The 6,726-nt window shown below is 50.4% G+C and overlaps 1 long non-coding RNA gene across 1 annotated transcript; it reads right to left on the reverse strand.

Moving 5' to 3' along the window:
• Nucleotides 1-2,871: 2,871 nt before the first annotated feature.
• Nucleotides 2,872-5,055, reverse strand: LOC128840125 (uncharacterized). The gene is made up of 3 exons (XR_008445605.1): nucleotides 4,971-5,055; nucleotides 4,083-4,171; nucleotides 2,872-3,211 (listed from the first exon to the last, which is right to left on the reverse strand). It is a non-coding gene; the product is annotated as an uncharacterized LOC128840125 (long non-coding RNA).
• Between the last annotated feature and the right edge of the window lie 1,671 nt (nucleotides 5,056-6,726).

The following is a 6,726-nucleotide window of genomic DNA, read 5'->3' on the forward strand; positions in this document are numbered from 1 at the left end:
GTTCAGAAGTGTTAGGGTGGGGGTCAGACTCGGGTGCTTCTCCCTCCTGGGTGGCCTCCTTTTCAGCTGCTCGGGTCCGCCTACCTACAAGAGCGACTCTCTGCTTTGGGTCAGTATTTGGGTTTCCAAGGCCTTAGCTGCCCTCCTTTCCCTTTTTGTCTTTCTACCCTGTCTGGGAGTGGAGAACAAATCTGGGGATATTTCAGAGAAGATTGGGGGTTGCCAGTCTACTGTGGATGCCTCACTAACTTCAGAGTTTCCCCCTTTCTCCAATCCCCTTACCGGGAGTAAGTCTCCAAACCCTGGGAAGTCCCTCCCTATGAGCACCGGGTATGGGAGTTTAGGGACTACACCTGCTGCTACCTCAGTAGTGTTCCCCTGAATCTCGATTTTTACTGGGATGGTAGGGTAATAACCAACTGATCCATGGACACAGGTTATCCCCGTATGCTTAGCCCACAGCAACTGACTACGCTTCACGAGCTTCTCCGAGACAAGCGTGATAGCACTCCCCGAATCAACCAGTGCTGTGGTCTCTACCCCATTTAGTTTCACTGGTCTGGTATACATATGTGGGGTTAGTGAGACCCCCACAAGGTGGATTAGGGAACACGGATCTGCCCAGTTCCCCAGGTTACACTGCATAGGCTCCTCAGCATTGGGACACTGTGCAGCTATGTGTCCCCACTCCCCGCAGGCATAACATCTGTATGGAGCCCTAGGCGTTGCCCGGTCTCTTGGTTTGGGCAGTCTAACATCCCGATCCTCTTCTCCCTCAGTGCTCCGACTCTTTGTGGCCTCTAGTGGGCCTTCAGCCCCTCTCTTTTTCCACCTGGGCCCTCTTGGTGGCCCAGTCACCCGAGCTTTGGGGCTTGGTGCTGCTAATTTAACCCGGGGTGCCTCTTCCTTAACTGGTCGGGTCAGCTCCCTCGCCGTCCTTCGCCTCTCTACCAATGCGACGACCTCGTTGTAGGTGCAGGGTTCGTTCTGGCTTACCCAGGCGCGAAGGTCCGGCGGTAGTCCCCTCATGTATTGGTCAATGACCAGAACCTCTGGTATCTCTTCCGGATTCCGGATCACTCAGGGAACAGAAAACTACTTATCCAGTGGCCAGTATAACTCCCTTCTGCTACTCTGCTGTTCCCAACTGGCCTGGGTCTATCACAAGAGTAATAACACACACTGATCTGCATCCACCGAGAGAAGAAACCCCTTTGTGTCTTGTCAGGAGCTTTTTCTGTACCAGTGCTCGGGCACTTAGATATCAACATAATATGTGCCTCCTCTCCCCAGTGCCAGTCTGTGTTTGCAGGAGAAATCCCTGATTTTCCATCTGTCCTATTTTACTCTTAAAAAGCAGGGTCTGGTTTGACGTCTAACGAGCAGGAACGCTGCTTTCAGGCTCTGTCTGGTCTTCATGTCTTGACAGGCCAGGAGGAACTTTTATTGCAGCAAACTCACGTCAGGGAGGATGTGCAGGCCGGTGCAGACTTGCCAGCCAAGCTAGGGAGCACGGTCGTGAGGCTTCTGGTATGGACAGAGGAGATGAAGCTGTGGAATGGGCAATGAACTAGCCTTGGCTGTAGGGTGACCAGACAGCAAATGTGAAAAATCGGGACAGGAGGTGGGGGGTAATAGGAGTCTATATAAGAAAAAGACCCCAAAATCAGGACTGTCCCTATAAAATCGGGACATCTGGTCACCCTAGTTGGCTGGTCAACCCTCCTGGTATTTGAACATAGAATGAATGATGCAAACAGCCTGGCCTTCCAGTAGCTCTACCAACTCCCTGGCTCTGCTCCCGGCTGGCTACCAGATGGCTAGCTCCTTGCCTTTCCTTCCAGGGCCCCACCTCCTGGGAGAGCTGAACAGAGAGTTAACCCTTTGCCTGCTGGGAAGCACAGGGGTTGGGTCTGCCACTTCCATCTTTCCCCAGTTGAATCAGAACCTGCAACCAGAGGAGGGTAGGAGTTAAGCAGCTCGGACCCCGTCCTGCAGGGCCCTCTGTGCCTGCGGAAGCCTGTAGCCAAACACTTCAGAGTGGAAAGAGCACCTGGCTCCCTCTGTTGGTGGAAAGGGAAAAGCATGGCTATAGAGCACCTCATTTACATATGTTACATACCCACAATCCACCAGTAGCACTTGGCTCTCACCCTAACAATACCACTCTTAGGTTATATCTGCACTTGCAATTGAACAACAAAACTTTTGTCTTTCAGAGATGTTAAAATCCAACCCCCCACTGAAAGACAAAAGTTTTGCCATGACAAGTGCCAGTGTGAACAGCGCATTGTCTGCAGGAGCGTTCTCCTGCTGACAATGCAAATGCAGCTCGTTGGGGGTGGAAGTTTTTTGTTGGCAGGAGAAGTAGGACTGGAAGGAACCTTGATGGAGACTGGATGAGGATGAGATCTCCAAGCAAAGGGATTGGCCTTTGAAATATCCAGATATCTGGCCCAGTTGGGACTGGGTTTTGTTTCTGTGGGTTTTTTTTATTTTAATGTAACAAACTTCCTCAGCAGCCTTTGCAATCCAAATACAACTCCAGGGGTAGGCAACCTATGGCACGTGTACCGAAGGCGACACGCAAGCTGATTTTCAGTGGCACTCACACTGCCCGGGTCCTGGCCACCGGTTCGGGAGGCTCTGCATTTTAATTTAATTTTAAATGAAGCTTCTTAAACATTTTGAAACCTTATTTACTTTACATACAACAATAGTTTAGTTATATATTATAGACTTCTAGAAAAAAGAAGAACAGGAGTACTTGTGGCACCTTAGAGACTAACAAATTTATTAGAGCATAAGCTTTCGTGGACTACAGCCCACTTCTTATGCTCTAATAAATGTGTTAGTCTCTAAGGTGCCACAAGTACTCCTGTTCTTCTTTTTGCGGATACAGACTAACACGGCTGTTACTCTGAGACTTCTAGAAAGAGACCTTCTAAAATGGTTAAAATGTATTACCGGCACGCAAAACCTTAAATCAGAGTGAATAAATGAAGACTCGGCACACCACTTCTGAAAGGTTGCTGACCCCTGGGTTAGTCTAAGGCAGGAGAACCAGAATGTGAAACTGACCAGAGACAGAGAATGAAACTGACCAGTCTAGTATCACTGCTGGAGTGAGTCCAGGAGGGCTTGCACATATCAGTGTCTCTATCTCCATCGCCAGGCGATGATGAACGATGCGGTGGAACAAAGTCACCTCCTACAAGATGGAAGAACAGTTTGGATGATGCGTGAGCCTAAGTGAGGGATAAATCCAGGGCTTTGACAGACAGCAGGCTCTGCATGTGGACAGGAGTTAACCATGCCCTCTGTTCTCCTGGGGACCCCCTTGGCCCAATCACACTGGGTTGCTGAATTGATCTGCACTGCCCATGCCTGCCACAGCAGAATGCCAGCCTTGGAATATAACCACGAGTTAGTCACGTGATTTATTTTTTCTTTTTGCATGGTCTGACTACTGGCTGCATTGTGGGGGGAAACTCTCTTATCAAATGAATGAAGATCCCGGCGGTTATGTGTTGACAAATAACAGGCTATAGGAATGATGAAAAGGCAGCACTGGACTGGGACGCAGGAGGTGTGGGTTCGATTCCTGGCTCTGGCAGGAATGGGAGGTAGAGGATCTGGGCCATAATGCGCTGCAAACAGGTGAAAGTGGGGTTAAAGCCTCACCTTGGGAATTAACGGGTAAGCCACCATTCCTGGAGATCAAACCTATGATCAGCCCTCAGGCTCAGAGCAGTAAGCCCCCTTTCCTGCTAAATGTATGTTCATAGATTATCTATAACGAATCCTGCTTCTTGAGGCCTCAGTTCTGCCCTCACTGAAATAAAAGGCAAAACTCTCCTTGACGTGAAAGGAGCAGCGTCAGGTCTAAGTGAGAGTAAAGAAATGCTTGTTTAAATCCATGGTTAAGATCTATGTGGCTTTAAACCCGACCCCCTGGAAGATGCTGCTGTTTCCATGGCGATCAACTGCCCTTTGCCTCTTCTGCAGAGGCTTTAACTAAAGGGGAGATTTGCAGAGGCGCTAAGGTTTGGCTTAGAGAGCAGGAGTCTGTAATTACCTACCCCTGAGTCACAGACAATCAGTGGGCTCCGGAGGAGAGCCGGGCGCCCCCGCCTCTGAGAGTCAGAGGATGATGACCACAGGCAGTTGCCTAGAGAGCAGAATCTTGTGGTTAGTGGTTTCTGGAGCAAGTGTTGATTTTCATCATTATACTGACCGGTAGGGCTGGGGATGGAAGGCTGCAGAGCCCCTGACATGACATGTCACTGGGCTGGCTCAGTCCATCAGCTGTTATTGGCGCCGGCATCTAGGAACCTCAGCTGAGACGGGGGACCTAGAGTGCCAGGCACCGGCCAGACTCCTGGTAAGAGTTAGTTCCTACCCTTAAGAGCTTACAGTCTGAGTAAACGAGACAGAGGAATCATGTCTTGGGGGAGAGCTCTTCCTAGTACTCAGAAATGCTGTCCACACAAACCTGCACAGTGAAAGGGTCTCCGCTGGCTACTGAATCAGTTTGGTAATGGACACTGAGTAGGCTCACCACTGCCCTCTACTGGCTAGATTCAGAACTGCTCATCTGTGTGTCCCAAGCCCTAGACTGCCTTTGGCTTCAGAGGGCCTTTTGGAGAAGAGGAAAATGGCTCCGAAGGCTGGGGAACTTACAAAGCTGTTGATTAAACTCAGGTGAACGGTTTATTTCAGTGTAATGGCATTGTTACAGCATAGCTAGTCTCCTGCCCTGCCTTTCCTACTTGGTCAGACCTGGCCTGGGTTTCCTTTGCTGCACCACTCAGCACTCTGGTTACGAGCCCAACTACATTTTCGGCTCTTCTACAATGTGCCAGTTGGAAAAGTGATCAGGGGACCAACCCAACAAGGGGCTGAGTGCAATTGGCCCCCACTGATGTCGCTGTGTGCTCAGCGCCTTGTGGGACCTGGGGTTTGCTCACCTGGCTCTATCTGCGTGGCAGAGTGTCTTATGAGAATGCCGTTTCCTTTGGAGTCTGTGTCTGTGCCGTGGTTTTGTGAACAAGGCTCAAGCATCCCGTGTAACAAACCAGGACGCCTTTTATGCAATGCCGGCTGGGCCCCTGCTCTGATTGCAACACGCTTTCCTTGAACTCTGCTCACCCAATAAGGTGATTCAATGGGGGAGCTGAATGCCACCTGTCTGACATAGGAGGCTGCAATCTCTCGTGTGTTTACCTTTGCCTTGAACTAGTCACGTGGCTGGGTCACTGTGTAATCTGCGGATGAGGGGGAGAGGTCAGCCACGTGATAAGAGGGGGAGGAATTGCACAAAACTTCTTCCTCATTAAACTGAATAACCTTGGTGGAAAAGGCATAGCAGCTCCCCCACCTTGCTGGGGATGGGCTGTGCTACCAGCTGAATCGGCACAACTGGTGCAAAAGCAAAGGAAATCTGCACACTCCAGGGAAATGACCCGAGTCAGGTTGGACTCCCGCCCCAGCCCTGGAGCCTTCACCAGGGCTGTTCCCAATTGCCAGGCGGAGGTTCTAATGAGGCCCTGTGAATCTGGGCCAAGTGCTAATCTGCTGCAGCGCAGAGGATGCCTGGCACGGATACCCGTCCGGCTGGCATGAGCCAAGCTGCATCAGGCTATGTGGCACAATGGGGTTCGAGCCATGGACTGGGAGCTGATCTAAAGAGAACAGATGTGGATCCAGAGGCAGACGCTTTGCCGATCAAGGAGAGTCCCTGGTGGCTCGGTGGCTGCTTCACACTGAGATCCCCTTCCAGATCCATACTGCCTGGGGCACCCTCCAAGAGCGTCTGTCATCCCAAAGCACTGTGCACATTCGAGAGGAATGGATTCTCCCGTTACTAAAATGCAGCCACCGCTGGGGTAGAAAATTGCACTCTGCTTTAAACAGCTGCTTAGCACAAATGATGATTGAGGTGAAGTCCAAATTTCTGTGCTAACTTCCCCACTAGCCAGACACAGGCATTCTTAGCCCAGAAAAGTGTCTCATGTTGTCAAGATTAAAAAAAAAAAAAGAAGTATTTCTTATTTCACTGAAGGTGTCCTAGCCTGCGTCGCCCGGTGACATTGCAAATGCAGTGAAATGCAACACCGCTTCTGGTGACTGGCGTCCCATTCCGGGATATTTACAGTGAGCTAGGAAATGCCAAGGGAGGATTTCACAGAGGGGGGAGAGGACTTTTATTTTATTATTTTTACTTCTCCCTCACCGTGGCCTGGCTAATGGGGATATTCAGCCCAGCAATCTACACATTTGCCAGCTCCTCTTTCCACCTGGATGGGTCAGACTTGGAGCAAGTTATACCAGCCAGGTGGAGAGAAGATTTTTCAGGCCAGAAGGAATCATTATGATAATCTATCCTGACCTACTGCACAGCACAGGCCAGAGACTATCGCCCGGTGATTCCTGCATTGAGACTAACAGCCGGGACTTGGTCATTCCAGTTTGACCCTGTTCATGTTTGATTCTTTAGCTGAATCTCTAAGCCCTTGCATCAGCCTGTAGTGTGTAGGTGTCGTACTTCCTGGCTTCCAGTGGAGTGGGAGGGAAGGCAGGTACACTCAGTCTAGCTCAACAGGAAATGCTAATCTGCCCTTGAAATGGAGGGGAATTTCGGGAGCCAGAATGCAGCCACCCAGGAGAATAGGACTAACATCCTCTGTGGCTAACATCCTTACTCTCCTGAAAAATGCTGCGGGC

Source organism: Malaclemys terrapin, chromosome 7 (genome assembly GCF_027887155.1).
Source record: "Malaclemys terrapin pileata isolate rMalTer1 chromosome 7, rMalTer1.hap1, whole genome shotgun sequence".
In the NCBI taxonomy this organism is placed as follows: Eukaryota; Metazoa; Chordata; order Testudines; family Emydidae; genus Malaclemys; species Malaclemys terrapin.